This window comes from Centruroides vittatus, unplaced genomic scaffold, assembly GCF_030686945.1.
Source record: "Centruroides vittatus isolate TY-2023 unplaced genomic scaffold, ASM3068694v2 contig_628, whole genome shotgun sequence".
Taxonomy (NCBI): domain Eukaryota; kingdom Metazoa; phylum Arthropoda; class Arachnida; order Scorpiones; family Buthidae; genus Centruroides; species Centruroides vittatus.
This window is the reverse complement of record NW_027122385.1, coordinates 5,863,858-5,881,165: the sequence shown is the minus strand read 5'-3', so window position 1 is coordinate 5,881,165 and position 17,308 is coordinate 5,863,858. Positions and strand designations below refer to the sequence as shown.

The 17,308-nt window shown below is 28.2% G+C and overlaps 1 protein-coding gene across 1 annotated transcript in view; it reads right to left on the bottom strand.

The window, feature by feature from the left end:
• Positions 1–17,095, bottom strand: part of LOC136979580 (rho-related GTP-binding protein RhoE-like) — a 51,645-nt gene extending 34,550 nt beyond the window's left edge. The window contains exon 1 of the mRNA XM_067275599.1: positions 16,891–17,095. The gene's annotated coding sequence lies outside the window, so the exon portion shown is untranslated. The remainder of the gene's footprint in view (positions 1–16,890) is intronic.
• Positions 17,096–17,308: the final 213 nt, after the last annotated feature.

The window sequence follows — 17,308 nt, the reverse complement described above, 5'->3', positions numbered from 1 at the left end:
ACCCACTTGACCTTTAACCTCCAAAATTTAACAGCATCAATGCCCGTAATGAATAAACCTCCCTACAAAATTTCAAAAATTTTGGACGAAGGGCACAGAGGTTATTAAGCTTCAAATTGGGTAAACGAAATTATGTCCCTCACACAAACATAGAGAAAAAGTATGGTTCAATCGGAAAATTAAAAAATAAATTTAAAAAATTCTTCCATTGTTTTAAAGATAAAAACTATAGAAAGAACTAAACAATATTCTTCACTAATTAATTAATGTATGCTTTAATATTTAAGTATCTATGCAGCTGCTCCATGTAATCGGTTAATAGTTAATATATGATCATTAAACATTTATTGTTATGAGATATTCATGTATATGGAATATATTAATAACTACAACTACATAAAGCCTATTAAATTAAATTAAATAAATTTTATTTTATTTTTTACAATAGAATAAATTCTTAAATTACCTTTAATTTTTCAAGAGGTACAGCAATAACCTGTATACAACGTAAAATTTTCGATTTCGTAAATTGCCTGATAGTGATTAGAAATCTCTGAGCTTTAAATCATATATTTTATCTTAAACATGTATTTTTAATCAAGTTTTAAACTTTAATCAACCTTTCGGATAGAAAGTCTTCCCTACACTACATAATACAGCCGTATTAGTTTCTTAGCAATTACTTCAATACTGTACTTCGTGTGAAATCTACTCCAAATAATATTAAAAATCTTTCTTTTGTTTATTGAAAAAAATTCATTTTACTTACATAAAACGAAATCTTCGTTATTTTTCCTATTTTTTATAAAGTACTGTAGAACCTGTGTAAAACGGAATAGCGCGGTAATGAATACTTTGTCCGGTTTGGCAGGTTTCCGTTTTCTTCATGTTCAGTTTCACTGTATATACATGCTTGAATTTTATATATTATTAATATTAACGCTTTATAGTAAATATTAATAACACATGAATGCTTCAAGTACAGTACGTGATACATACAAGGGTTCTTCAAATGCCTAATACAGTACATAAACAAAAGGCATTATATACATGACACATATTGGATGCTTCAAACACGTGATACAAAACAGGATCCTGCAAAAAATGTTAAAATTTACTTGAAGGTGAGTTCATGGCTGTACTTTTTCGAGAACTGCACAATAGGGTGGTGACTTGTTAGGGAAATAAGTCACCACCCAAATCGAAATAGGGAAACAATGGAAAGGGCAAATCTTAATACAATACTTCTATATTAGTGTTACCATTTTCTTGAAGCACCCTATATATACCCATGTAATCTGTATATCTAATTCTCTTTTCGGGAGATGAAAAATCGAGAAATGAAGATGGAAATCCCAGATGAGTATTCGAGGTGACATTAATGATAATGATTTCGTAATCAGTTTCATTGCGTAACGGAACGTTTATCTTTGTTTTTGAAATTACAAATATATTCTGGACTTTATACACACTTACAATGGGAATTTCATAGATGAAAATAAGGGAAAACCCCACTTAAAATAACGAATTTGACACCGTTTATGAATTATTTTAACAACAATAAAACCTGTCCAAAGCGGAAACTTGCCAAACCCGAAAACTATTCGGTACCGTGTGATTCCGGCTTACACAGGTTATACTGTATTATTAATTAAGAAATTAGAGAATTATTTTAACTCAATAATATTAGACAATACTTCTAAAATATTGTATCGCAATGTCTTCTTGTAAATATTTAGAATTATTTAATTATTAAGACGTAATTAATTATTTATTTATTACAATTACTTTTAATAATTGTTAACAGTAAATACTTTCATCAATAAAATAGATATGAAACGTTAAATGATAATTATAACATCCTCTTCAGGTAGTAAATTTCTAATAATATATTTTAATATTAATAAATCATTATAAAACATTTATTAATATTATACGCTCTAGAAATTAATATAATAATCAGTACATGTTATAAGAAAATGCTTTAAAATGTTTGTAAAACAATTAACATTACTGTTAAATACAGTAAAACTTGTCTAAAACGAACCGTGTACAAAATGGAAAATACATGGCAAAACGATATTTCTATATAAATTATTAATATAATCGAAAAACCTGTCTAATGCGGAAATGATTCTACAGGTAATTTAAAAATATAACCTGTGTAAAGCGGAATTTTTCAACGTAACAGTGGCTAAATTCTAAATCATAATTACAAGTATATTTCAACTTTTTATACAGATTTTTTTCTCTCCATGTCCTACATATACAGGTTTTTCAGCATGTACTCGAATTGTAAAACCCATTAAGCAGTTGTAAACATGAATTTTAACATTTTTCAACACACGTTTCTGTATTAATTAAAAAAACAACCCTCAATAAAAACGTAAACCTGCGATAACCGAGTTCCGTCTTAGACAGGTTTTTCTGTATTATAGAACTCAGCAATTCAATTTTTCTTTATTTTCAAGTACAATAAGCAAATTTATAGTTGCACTTAAAGAAAATTCATTAGATACAATTTTACAAAGTAATGAAAGCAATTAAAGTATACACTTAATTTTATTTATAAGGCAAAGACGAATTAATTAATTTTAATTAGCGTGTAATAAAATTAATAAATCTCAAAAAAGGAACGGGTAGAAGAGGGCAGAAGATATATTACACAAGGGGGATATATAAACATTCCCATTTTGTTGATGTAAAGAAATCATATTCAAACAAACGTCAAGAAAATTTAAATAGAACAGTCCATAAATCAATAATAAGAATAGGAAAATTCGTGTGTAAAGAAGGGACGAAGGTAAACTGAACATCTATAATAATTTATATTTAATTTAAAGGTTTATATTCAAGAATAATTAAAAAGAAAATTAAGATCATTGATTAGTGTTGCAGAAAAATCCAGCGAGTTGCATAACTTCTCTGGCAAAAAAAAGTTAAAATTGTGTGTGGCGCCATCTCTTACGAAATTTTATTTTTAAAATGAAAAATAGCTTAATTTTTTAGGGTAGAGATGAGTTTTATAAAAATTATAAATGCTAATAACAAGTAAAATATTCATTAAGTCCAACCTCACTCGAGATATGACACATCACCCCCTCTATTTCCCCACCCACTTGACCTTTAATCACCAAAATTTAATACCAGCAAAACCCCAACACACAAACCTCCCTGCAAAATTTCAGAAATTTTCGACAAGAGGCACAGGAGTTATTAAGCTTTAAATTGGATAAACAGAATCGAGCCCCCTACACACTAATATCCATACATACAAAACCCCCCAACATTGATTGATTGTTGTAGAAAAATTATGTGAAAGGAGTAAAAATCAGTAATAATTAAAGAAAAAAAAATCTCATTAGCACTAATTGCTACTCGGTATAAATATAAATGATTTTTCAAATCCTAAAACTTGTGGATAATTAATAATAATAGTAATAATTTCAAAACTTCCCTGCTGTTTCTCACACAAGCCAGCTTACCAATTTAATAAATAATAAGCCATTCAACAGTTTCCATTCAATTGGTGTTAATTATGGTTCCTAAAAATATTTTCCTCTCATAATAGAAATGAATGTTTTATGACTTTCGAGTGTTGCTAACAATGGAACAATGTAAAATAACTAAGGTATAAACAAGAATTTTAAATGTGTAAATTCCGTAAAATGTCATTTTTATGAATGGGATTTTTTTCATTAGCAGTTTTAGAAGAAATTTTTTTCTTGTACTTGATTTACGTTATTTAATTACAAGCTTACGTGCAATGAAAAAATTTTAATCAGGATCTTTTGAAATTAATGAGAAACAGTAATGTGACACATAGTGTAAAGCATAAACATACCTTTATTTACATAAAGTAGGTTGAACATGTAGCAGAAAACTCCCTAAAGATGATGAGGGGGAATTAGATTGGCATAATAAACAGCATAACTACATTTTATGCATAAAATAGCATAATTAACATAAGCAGTTTTTACATAAAATATGTTGATTAAGTAGCTGTAAGCTCTCTAATGTGGGGGGAATACAGGGAGGTTAGATTGACAGAACCCGGACTGACATAAGATTTGTATTATTATGTTTTTATGGAAGAATGTATGCTTATAAAATGTTTATAAACTCCTTTATGTTCCGTATCTATCGTCTTTAAAGTCTTATCTGCTAATATATTGCAGCAAATTGCAAAAATATTCGGGAAAATTTTATTCCGTACGCCATTTTGGAAACAAGCTGCCAGCTATTTCTTTCATTTATTGTACATAAACCAGATGAATCCTCGATTGTCGAATCACTAGTCCGGGTCGGATTTGGACTTCCTGTAGCCCTAAAGGTCCTTCCTTGTAGCAAAAAGTAATAAATTTCAATTCGTTAGGCCTTAAACTAAATCATAGCAGTCAGGCCTTAAGCTAGCGTGTAAATCCACTCTTTGTTGATATCAATTCAAAAATAAATACGAAGAAAAGTAACTTATATACATAATTTTATTAAATTAAGTGTCATCCACAGTAAATAAATTGTTCGATTTACACAACGATGCGAAATAATTGCAACAGTTGCAGTCATTCCATTCAAAACTATTGCAAAAGTAACTGCAATTATTTATTTTAAACAGAATTCAAGAACGTAACAAAACCAGAATTCTTCTCATCATTACACAAACCTGCGAACAACGGCCACTGACGGGTACATAAAAACGGTCGCTATTGAAAAGTGGCCGTTGTAAATACTAAATTACTATTAAACAAGGGTGCAATTGAATAATAAAACCCGTGAACACGGACAGAGATAGAAAAATAAAAATGGCCGTTATAAGAGGTTTGACTGTACAAATATTTAAACAGAAAGATAATCTAGGATGATAAAATTACTTGATTGAAATAATAGAAATCAAGATTAGAAAAGTAAATATTAAATTATTACAAAACAAGCGTGGAATTAAGGATATTTAAACTCACAAATAATTTTACTGCTGTTTAAACTGATAAAATAACCAAATAAAACCTTCATAAAAAGGGAAGAATACTTATACACGGTTACAAAATGAACACAACATCGACCACGCGATAAAAAGCTGTTACTTCATACACTATTTAAAAACCGTATCATTAATTAGTAGTCAACCACTAATTTTAGAATTGCTTTTATTTATTTATCTTGTACGAGCTGGAAACCTCAAGTATAACTAATTATTAAACAATTAATGCAATTAACAGTTAAGCACAGTTAGTAAATTAAGAGAGTAAGTTGGTTGAATAAACCGAAAACTAAATTTATTCTATACTTTGTTAAGTAGTTATATAACGTAATATTTATATACCAGTATATAACATTTTTTATTATTATTAAAATTTCGCAGTAGTTTTAATTTAATTACACAAATAACTAAGTTACAAAGTAGTGGAAATTAATTAAAACAATTCGTTATAACAAATTGAACGATGTTATACAAGTGTGATGCCATGTTTATTTAATACCTGATTACTATTATATAAAAGCAACCTTATTTAAAATCTCAGTGATTTTCTACACCCTTTCAAAGTCTAATTAAGTATAGAGGTGTGAATTCTTCCAAATACAATACCCATTATGTACTGTTTTACATTGTTACACCTTATATAAAATTTAGTTACCACTAATAGAAAATTGCTTCACGAGTATAGAATTTGATTAAAAGTATAAATTTACGGTTAAATAAAAATTAATAAACAGAGATTTTAGCGTATTAACGACAACAATAGAGTAGTGGCAACAATAGAGTTTACGTGTAAGTTACAACAATAAATAAATAAACCGTTAAATTCGAATTTGAAAATTAAAATCTAACGGTTATTTCTAACGAGTTTGTTTACAAAATAATTAGAATTGAAGCTAAGAAAATCGAAGTTTAGTTCTTGCAAAACTTTTCCATCAAAGTCTATTTGTAATTAATCGCTTCTAAACGTATTGGCTGCTTTACCTTTCGATACAAACGACTCCTGCCAAGGCGAGAAAATTACTTCATTATTCAACTGAAGGTAGTGAAAAGAAACTTTTATTTCGTCACCTGCAAAAGACCGTTTACTGCGTGTGATATTGAAGGGACTATCCAGTCTTTTGCAGGTGACGAAATAAAAATTTTCCATATTGAAAGGTAGTAGCTAAAGAAAAAAAGGGGGTGAAAGAAAAATGTGAAGTTGCAAATAAGCTTTTTATACGACGGAAGAGAATTTCTTAAATATAAAATTTTCCTTTAGGGTATGTTTTTAGTCAAGTAAATGTGTTATTTGTTAATAACCAAGACTATTCAAGAATATATAAAATGACTAAAACTATAACATTTTAGTCGATTTTTTAAGTTCTTAAAACTTAAAATTGATCAATAAAAAAGGAGATTTGAATCGGTTTTTCCATGATATAGCAACAATTTCCTTTTTTAAAACTGATATTTTGCTAAAAGTAACAAACTCGAGACTATTTTTATCTCTTATAGATCTTAGAAACTGCATACCTATTGGCTATATATAAATATTTTTTATCTTTCTCCTATACAAAATAAAAATAACTCTTAAGTATAATTTGATACCATATGATTGTTTCCTTTTTTAGTCGTTACAATGGTAAAAAATATAGTACAAATGACCTTCAGTCATTTATTTTCTCCTGATACTTTGTATCCTGGTCCAAAGTATACATTTTCTTTTGTCAAGAAGTTTGTCAATATATATATTCCATGTAATATTAGATAAAAATAATGTTTCTGTGACGTTACATCTCCAGAAGAATGTATACAAGATTCAACGTAACGTTACGATAGGTTGAAATCTAAGTAATATTTTAAGCAGAAAATTAAAAAAGAAATTCTACAACTCATATTCTGTAAAATTGTATATAAAATTTCAAAGTTTTCAGCGAATTTTTCTTTTTTTTTATCACTCAAAAATGGCTGTTTATTTAAAAAAAATAACATCCATTAATGTGATAGTTTCTTGCAATATTTTTAATGTAAAAAATTTAAAAAAATAATAAGAGAAACCATTATCATAATTTCGAAAAATATTACTAAAATTACACGTTTTGATTTCTGTACACATACATACCATTTTTATTTATACAAAAAAGGTAATTTAACAGGTTCATATATGCAATAAAAATTGTAAAAGTCTGTGTGATATCGCAACTGTAATTTCAAGAATATTGTAAATTCACTCGAGCGAAAAATGATTTTTTTTTACCCTTCCTCCATCTTCTTCTCCTTTTTAGTACAACATAAATGCTGATTTTCTCACTTCCAAAACTTGTTAAATATCTAAAAAGCTATTATACTGGACACAGTAGAAGTAGGTAGAACGATCAGATATGTGTTAAGATGAGTTAATTCTACTAAACCTTTTATCTTTAACAACTCTAAATCCATATTATCTCATTATTGTGATAGGAATGGAACCATTTTATCAATATAAAAAGAAAGTAATAAAATGAAAGAACAATTTTTAAGTTTTTATTGTGTTGTACTGATAGCATCAATACTGGAATGAGCTGTAGAAAACGTTAAACATTGACATTTTTTCTCCTTTTATTTATTTCTTCCTAGTTTTAGACAATGATAATCATTGTACCAGACCATTTTATCGAAAAGACAGGAACAACTCTTGAGGGGAAAAACAGCTGTTGACAAGTGAAACACGAAAAGTTGAAAACAAGAAAGTTTCCTTTTCTTCTTTTACTTTTTAATATTTTCAACAGGAAAATAATAATAATATTTAATATTTATTGAATATTCTTTATGTTCTGAATATGCAAAAAAAAAAAAAAAAAATTAATAAATTTTTAAGTATAAACAACAACAAAAATAAGATAAATTTTACTTGTTTATTATTATTTTCTGTAGGGAATAAAATTAATTCGTGGGTTTTGTTTACATACGTATACAATTTATTTTTTTAAACCCCTCTTATTATATTTAATAATTCACCCGGTCGTGAACATAATAAAGTATATTCTGGCATAATAAATTTGTATACACAACGTTTGAAAACACTTCTAAATTTAGTTTATCTACGTCACAAAACTCATCCCTTCTTTTAGATCTAAGAGACGGTCCCTGGGTCTTCTGCTGGAGAGAAATTCCATTTTCTACGTGGCAGGATGTTACCATAAACGGAAACCAGATTCAGTTACATTTATATTCGATAGAAATATAAAAATATTCTCTTTTTTGTGTTAAATTATTACGTATGACACGATTACTTAATGCAATTCTATACCCCTTCCATATACACACGTTCTAATCTTAAAAATTGTATAAGGAAAACACGTGTTATATGTGTAAAGGGATAGAAGAGAATGTAACCTTTAAAACACGAATAAAAATTCTAGTTTACCTGCTTTTATTATATAAATTTACTTGAATTTTAAATTAAAAATTGTGAATTTACATTAAAAGTTCATTCAGTACTTTAATACTTCCCATATGAAAGTGAGAGGAAGAAGGGAAAAAAAGAAAGCTGAAAAATCTGCTATCCTTTCTGAATGAACTGTTGCTTCACTTAATCTAGAAAAAAAAGGGGGAAAGGATATTTAACAGCTAATGACTTTGGACTATGTTATCTCGTGTAGTTACTGAGCAGACATCTTTAATGATTGCTGCAACAAAATCTTATCACGACGTAAGCTAAACTGTCCAGTTGTGATGAAACGATCATTAAATGCTACAATTTTAACTCGAATGGGCTACAATTATCGCCAGGTTATGTTGCAACTTTTATATAGAGGAGTAGGGAGGAAGAAAAAAGAAAAAAACACCTGATTGATAAGGTGTTTACAACGCCTCTGTAACGAAATAACCTGTTATTTTTTTCATACCAACCATTTAACAAAATTGTTAAGAGAGGAAAAACATTATAATTTTAATTTAATTTAGGTTAAATATATAAATAATTAAAAAAGTAATAATAATAATAATAATAATACGAAAAATTTAGTCGAGTTTAGTGAAATAAGCGAAACACAGCAATAAATGAGCAAACAGCACCTGAACCAATCCATTTTACGATATATTTGACATTGAAAACAGCAATAACAGTTCCGTGACTAATGCAAAATACACATGAAACATCAATTTCCTCTAGTGAATACTCAGATTTTATAACAACAACGTACCAGGCAGATGAGAATATAGAAAACAAACGTAAAGGAAAAATATATAAATATATGTATATATATATATATATATATATATATATATATATATATATAAAGTACCATTCAGGCGATTCTGAAAGTTGGATGTATTTTATGAAACGCACGTTTTCAGGTTACTTTCGTGCGGTGACGTCATGAATGTCCTGTTTCTTCTTCCGTGATGTTCCGGTTGAAATGCTGAAGAGGAGGAGTTGTAGAAAGTTAGGTCTTTTTTCTCACTGATAAAGGAAATTTGGTTGAAAATAAAAGATCGAATATCGGTTTGAAACTTTTCTATACTACTATATTTATTTCTTTATACTGTATATATATATAGAGAGAGAGAAAGAGAAGGGGAGTATACATATACTGTATATATTTTTCTTTGAAAGTTTTATCTTTAAAAGTTTTGATCTTTTTCAATTCAGCAGAGCTTTAAGAGAACCGCCTGTAAAATACTCGATATGTTTTCCTTCATTTTTGATGATTAAAAACATAGATGGAAGAGGAAAAAAAGGAAACGTCTGAATGTCTGTTCGATAGATTTCTCCAAAACTAAATGCGTTAAATATATATTATGAACTGGCGAGTGGAATCATATATAATACATTATCCAAAGAGGAATTTAATTAGCAAAAATCTTTATTCCATTTAAATTCAAACCTCTAAAGCGGAGCATAAAAATTTCCCGCTGTTGGGAGGTATTTTCGTTCAACGTTTTCCTGAAATATGGTCGCCATTTACAGGTGGCCGTTATTAGAGGTGATAAATTGTATAAATTAATTTTATTATCATAATTATCCGGAGTAATATGAAGTATAGTAGAATGACTTCGAATAATGGTAGTTGCTTATTAATTTCTATAAATTCTAGAGCAGAAATCTGTTGTAAATTAAATTGTACATTAAATCTATAATTAAAGTTTTTATTATATTTTTAAATTCATACGAAATGATCATTGCGTTAATTTACCGAATGAAAAACACGCTTTAAAACGATGCTCCCGAAATAAAATTCGCCCTTTTAATCTCCTTAAAAGGAAAGGAAAACATTTAAAAAAACTTGTATAAAAGTGTAAAAGTAATTTGCTGCTTTCCTTTTTTTTAATTCGCATTAATAAAATTATAACGACTATTAACAAATATGCAAATTCCTATCTTGTTAATAGCTTATAAACGGAATTTACAATTGATTTTTTTTTTTTTTTTTTTTTGCTTTCTATTCTTTAAAAGAGAGAGTGCAAGAGTACAGTTCGGTTTTTTTAAATAGAATTTAATCATTAAACTTGAAAAAAATAAAAGTTTTTTCGGCGTAAAATCCTATTAAAACTTGTTTAATCTGGTGTGGTAAAGGTCAAAATTATGCCGGAACATGAAAAAAATGCAGCAAAACTTTGTTGTGTATTCGTAAAATTATCTACCTGTCACGTACCTTAACGTGTTTATGATGAGAAAATCAATTATTATAAACGTTCCTGACACATTTATCTATCCCATAATTACACAACATATATATATCAGATGAAAAATAACGATCAAATAACAGTTATGAGCCATATAATTTCCATGTTAAGAGATTAAAACGGACATAATTAAATTATCTCCCCCCAAAAAAGGAAAGAATTACATTTAAATTTTAAAATTTTAGATAAAAATCTTTTACGTCCGTTTAAGTAAATTATTATATCAAAAAATTTTGTTTTAACCTGTTTTTCTCTCTCTTTTTTCCGGCGAAAGTATTAGAGAAATGTGCATATTTTTGTATATAAAAAGGGAAATTTTACGGGTTTCTGATGCGGTTTATAGAAGAATAAATAGTAAAAATGTTTTAAAAATTCCATTCCTACTTCTTCACAACTCTTTTTTTTTTTCAAAGATCATAACTCAGTTTCGGAAAATAAAAAATTTTACTCTGGATTTTTTTTTATTCCAGATTGAATATCATTCATCCGCATCCTTAGCAACAACTTTCAAAAAGCATTTGGCAAAATCGACTACATTATCTTCTTAAACAGGTGATGGATACGGTTGACAAGAAAAATTACTTCAGCATAACTGAAGTAAATTTTACGATTTTTTTCCTATTGAACGGATCTACATTGATACATCAAATTGAAAGCATCACTTTTACCCATTTATTCGCAACCGATCCATGCATTATGTACATAATTAAGCGAATAATTTGTTAAGTTTTAATATATATGACATGTTAACTGCTGGATTTATGCCAGGTGAAAGACCATCTGGCTGATGTTTACTTAATATCTTTTCGATAACCTGGGGATATTAACGAATAACCCACAAGATAATGCTTAAAAATAGGCAATTATTGGGAGTTATCCAGTCTTTTTTAAAGGATTTTGTGCTTTAAAATGTCAAGGAAAGGGATGCGAAATTTCGATTTGAAAGTTGTTTTTTGTTTTGTCTTATTTCGTATATAGGGCAGCTTGATCTTGATACGAGAAAACAAGATTTAGGAAAAAGTTGGCTTTCTTGCAATACAAAATACTCTCTTAATTTCCGTTGTTTTCCTCTTTTTTTCCCTTTTCTTCCTCCTCCTTGTCTAGTTTTTGTGTTGTAAATAAGAATTGATTTCTGTACTTTGAAATTATTTGTTCTGTTGCAGTTATCTATGAGTCATTTTATACGTCTACAAATATACTTATAGATAAACTTAGTATTATAGAATTCCTTGGAGCATTGAAAATTAGCCTAGTAAAATTAATCAAAGCGGAAATCCAAATAAAGCCGATTACTAATTATATTTTATAGTTAAAATTCTAAGTTTAAATTGAATTTTATGCACTTAAAATGCCATTAATACTATAGTATATATAAGCCTTGAATAATCTGTTAATATTCATACACTCGAACCCGCGATACGTGAAGCTTAAATCACGATTTATAAAGTGCAAAGAATGTTTTCAAAATCGTGAATTGCATCATCCTTAATCATTTTCACAGTCATTCGTGTAGTAAACAGTAGTTAAAAATGCAAAGAAATGTATAAAGACTATAATTAGGTGCCTAGATTCCAACTAATTCTAGCCTTCGTGCCTACCTCTTAGTATCTAGACTACTTTAGTTCCTTCTTAACCACTGTTTACCACGTCAAAAAGCTTAAATCCTGTCAAGGCTGGGTTTAAATCAAGGCTAATCTAGATCACGTTTCTGCAACCGCCATACATATTTCACAATGTCTACACAATAAGAGCCAAAATAATGCACATACCTAAACAACTAGGTATGCGTTTAGCTACTGTACTTCAATAAATGTGAGAAAATAAGCTTATTGTACGAGATTTAAACACGAATTTCGGTGGTTTCATCACGCTCGTTGTATACGACATAACTTTAATGAAAATAACGTGTTTCTTTACTAAACAATGAGAAGTTTTTACAGTATATAAAACTGGAACGTGAACAGAAAAGCGAGTCATCGTAAACAAGCTTTTACGATTAGTTATAGCTTCTTAAATATGATTAACATGTAGGAAAGTAAAACGGATTAAAGACTTTAAAGATTCCCTTTGTCAGGAGCGTTAAGAAGGAATTTTTATAACATCAACATAAATTTCACACAGCTCAATTCTTAAAAATAGCATTTACTTAAGTAAAATCCTATTTAGTAATTTTATTATTGAATCAGATCAAAAGAACCGTTAATGAAGTCAAATGGAATTTTCAAGCGCTTTCATACAACGTTTTATCAAACATAATAAACAAAAATTAATGATTCTCGGATAAATAATGTAAAAAATTCATTTATATGTCGTGGAGATGTTAAATATATTTAATTATTTCATTTATTATAATGTTTAATTCATATTTCTTTTTTAAAACTGTAATAATAACGTACTAAAGCTGAACGTACTAAAGCATAAAAAGTGATAAAATATGTAAAAAAATATAGGCCTAATTATAAATTTGTTTATAACTTAGGCCTGTTAATAATTTCTTTCTTAATTATATCGTAAAGGTTATGAGAAACGTCTCATAGAATGACTCACTTTTACTTCTCTCATAAGTTTCGGGTTACTTAGATTAAATCAAGACAGCTTTAAATTTGGAATCATTACTACAGACTTTTTTAGAATAAAATATAATAATTTATATTTAAAAAAAGCAGCAAAAAGTTTTAATTTCTACTCAAAAACTTTTAATTTCTACTCAAAAACGTCTTAAAAATCAAGTCGTATCATTAACTCGGAAATATTAAAATTTAAATTAGTTAAAACTAACGTAGCATTAAAAGTTTTAAAATTAATGATTACTTTATTTTAAAGAAGTTAAGTATATGTATATATATATATATATATAAAAGAAAAATATATAAAAATTATTTTAGTTAGAAACGTAATAGGATCTCAGGATGATAAATCTTATCAATATGACACATTAAAAGTAATTTTTGATTAAATTATATAATTAATTCTCACTAAATCAAAAATAATGAGATAACTTTATCATTGACAAATGAAGAAAAGTATAAGTTGTCTTCAGAAACCACCACAAAAACCATCTTCATGATAATATTGATGAGTCGTGACATGCAAAGTTCGTTGTCTAATCATTTCAAATTTTCATTCCAAGGATTTTTAAAGAATTGGAAAATGTCCAGAGACTAAAAATATATATCAAAACATTAAAAATTCTTCCCACTTTATCTAAGTACTAACATAAATTAGTAGAATTAACACGTAAGATTTACTCCTCTTCGGCTTACTTTCGGTTCAGCAAACTTAATTAAAAAAAAAAAAATGGAAAGTGAAACCTGAAACACAGAAAAAATAAAATAAAATAAAATAAAATAAAACTTGTAGCAGAGTTTCGTTATTGAACGGATGTTTAATTTGTTCTGATCTTTCTTATGAAGAAGAATTTTTGTCATTGTTAGATTTGTAATTGGTTGTCTGGAAACTAATCAAACAATTACACTACGGTATTTTTTACATTGAGTTTCCTCTACTGTTTTATTTTTCTATAGCTTATAAGTAAGAAAAAAAAATCCAGCAACGAGTTGCTTAACTTTCCCGGCAGCGTTTAAAACTGAGTGTGTTAATTTTGAGGGTAAATATTCGTCATTAAGTCCGACCCTACACGAGATATGACACACGACCCCCTTTATCTCCCCACCTCGTCGACATTTAACAACCAAAATTTACTAGCATCAATCACCCTAATACACAAAACTCCCTGCAAAATTTCAGAAATTTTCGACAAGAGGCACAGGAGTTATTAAGCTTTAAATTGGGTGAAGAAAATCGTCCCCCCCACGAGCACACTTATGTCCATACATATAGAAAAAAAAACTCCCGAATTTTTCTACGTTTCTCGACGTTTCAAGGTCCCCTAATTCCGAAAATGTAAAAAAATGAGGGGAGGGGTCATTTTTTAACGATCGTCAACAGAGCCGAGAAGGTAGAAATAGGAGAAAATTTCAAAAATATTATATAAAAAAAATAATAAATCAAATAATTTAATTTTAAACTATTTAATAGAAAGTGCCAAAGCGTTAATTTAGTAATTAGGTTTGTTACCATTCAGTTTAACAATTTGACCAGATTGAATCTTAATACATTGTGTTGAGGGCGGTTGTGAACTAATTTAATCTGTTTGGTTTTGGAACAATTTTTGAATATCGTTACGGATTGTTAGGTTTTACTTTTGTGTAAACAACGTGGGAAACTGCAAAAAATATTTGATTTAGTAAGCATCCGGCATGTAATGAAAAGAGTAAAAAATATATATATATATATATTTTCAATGTTTGTAAGCATTGTTTGAATGTAAAATGAAAACAGCGAGAAGGGGGAAGATGAAAGTCGAAACTGAACAAAACTGTAGTTAATGACATGGTTATACACCGATGGAATAAAAGAGATCAACAGAGTTACTGAAGAAAGACAAATTCTCTTAACAGTTCAGTTGGGAGAAGTAACAGCTTCTTTCGTGCTATGAATACAGAATAGAAAACTCAGTGCAAATATAAAAGTTATAGAAACACTTCTCCCGGAAAAAAAATAAATAAAAAAGAAAAGCGAATAAATATGCCAATTTTCGTGTTTATATTATTAAAAATTTCATCATTCCACGCTGTTAAAAGCAACAACAGTTCACCCGAAAGAAGTATAGATCTATTGGGAAAAGTTGTTTAAAGTCATCTAATGAAAAAGCCTGAAAGAAGGAATTGGGAAAAATGAATAATATTATCTTTCCTTACAAGTTAAACAATCTTCTAAATAGGATTAAAGAATAGTTTAAATTCTCTATGTATATAATTTCGACGTCTACTAATTCAACTAAAATATTTTAGCGTGATTTGCATACATAATTACATTCACGCATTAACTAACATTGATTTAATAAGCATAAATTCTCATCGTTAAATATTTCGAAGATAAATAATAAATATATTTAAAAATTACAAAAAAAGGTAGAGAAAATAAAAATAAAAAAAATCGTTAATGAAATAATCGGTTCGTGAAATTAAATTTTCTCGAAAGAAAAAAAAAGTTAAAGTAATCAGCCTTGAAAAAAAATATATAATAATTCAATTTCCTGGAAAAATAGAGATCATATTTATTTTAAAAAAACACGAGTAATTGATCATAATTAAGTAGTAATTGATGACAATTAAGAAGAAATTGATAACACTTAAAATGAAATTAACGAACTTAAATGAGAATCAATTTCAACAATGCAAGAAACTCAATTAAAAATTAATGGCAATTAAACGGGAATTAATTTTCTTTCAATTTCGGAAACTGATTAAATTTAATAAAGAAATTAAATTACAATTAAATTCGGCGTAAAATAGAAAAGTTAAAATTTAATTTTGATTGCGTAAATTTCTATATTAAATTCTTAATTGTAATTAAATTAAATTTCTCTTTCGTTTTTGGCTTCTGAATTCCGTTCGGTGTAAGGAATTCGATGACCGGAAGAATTAATTTTTTTTATTATTTTTTCTTTTTTTAGAGAATCGGAAACTTCGTAGCAGGAACTATACACGATTATTTTAAGCAAGAATGCTTTTATAGGGTAACAACCTTGGGAAAACAGACGGTGGCCATTTTATAAGAAATAAAGTATGAGAGAGAGATAAGAGTGCCTTTTATATATGAACGATGATCGCAAAAATGTCTTTATCTCGAGAAAAATGATCAGGGCTCTTAACATGCCGATTGATATAAATTAGTTTTGGATATTATATCTAATAATTTCCTCACACTTTTGACCCTAAAAGCTACTTACATATCTTTTAATTACTTTCCGATATTTTAATTTATTAAAATATGACACACTCGTTTGAAAACTTGTAACATAATAATTAATTAACAAACGGGATTGTAATTTAGTGAAATATATTTTTTAAATATATATTTATTTATTTTAAAATATACAAAAATGAAAGTTATTTTTAAGCGTGTTATTAATATATATATATATATATATATTTTTTTTTTTTTTTTTTTTTTAAATAAAATAACATGCCACTAAGAGCATCACCGCCAAAAACAGGTCTTGAACTTCGACCTGCCGAACACGTTTGGACACGAAGAATTTTGATGAATGTATTGTTAAAATTGTTATTTTTGGGTTTGGCTATTTCAATTAAAATAGGGATTTAACTTTAAAAAAAAATAAAACCCAAATTACAATTTTAGGAATTCGAACCCAGATGAGCCTCTGCCATTTATAGTGTTGGAAGGGAAAATTTTCTTACCTTTTAAGAAAGAATTACATGGGTTGGATATTATTTTAAGGCTGACATGTACTATAGATGGGAAATTAAGATGGATCCACGCCTCAGTCAATTCTCTGTAGATAGCACACGCACTGTGTAAGTAGCTGCTGTAGTAATCCACAGATCGTTGCTGTGACTTTCCTACTGTGAATGACCGTTCCCTTCTGCCGTCGAAGCCAACTCATGGTTAGACGGTGGGCGGAAAGAGAAGTGGAATGTGCCATTTTAACAATAGCAGGGGGTGTTCGGCCGATGCCGGCGGGATGGGTTCTTGTCTACTCGAACTGAATCGATTGATTCAAAGATTTGTGTTTGTTGCGTAAGATAGTTACAAATAAGCAGATATACGGATTTAAGTAATATACATAATAAATAAATATACATATTTATATATCTG